This window comes from Penaeus monodon, chromosome 29 (assembly GCF_015228065.2).
Source record: "Penaeus monodon isolate SGIC_2016 chromosome 29, NSTDA_Pmon_1, whole genome shotgun sequence".
NCBI lineage: Eukaryota > Metazoa > Arthropoda > Malacostraca > Decapoda > Penaeidae > Penaeus > Penaeus monodon.
The window spans coordinates 24,517,158-24,517,474 of record NC_051414.1 but is presented as its reverse complement, the minus strand read 5'-3'; positions in this window follow the sequence as shown (position 1 = coordinate 24,517,474).

Below are 317 nucleotides of genomic sequence, written 5' to 3'. Positions count from 1 at the left end.
CGCTCATTCTGACCCACGTCTCTCTTACCCTGAAACTTCCTTACGTGAATTCGTACATTAAACGCAATATCAAAGGGTTCCATTGAACGAAGCATTACTCGTCATTAAACGGTCCCTTTTTACTACGAACACGAGTGGAAGGTCGGCGTGAGTTTTTATTATGAACTACACTGTTAATGGATCTCTGTTGATCTAACGGCATATAGATTTCGGCGGTGCAGATATTAAGTGTTTACTTTCATATTTCAGGCTGAGTGGTTTAGGGTACGATAAGGAATAATGGGGAAAAGCGTAAACATTTGGGAGAGTTTTGCTGT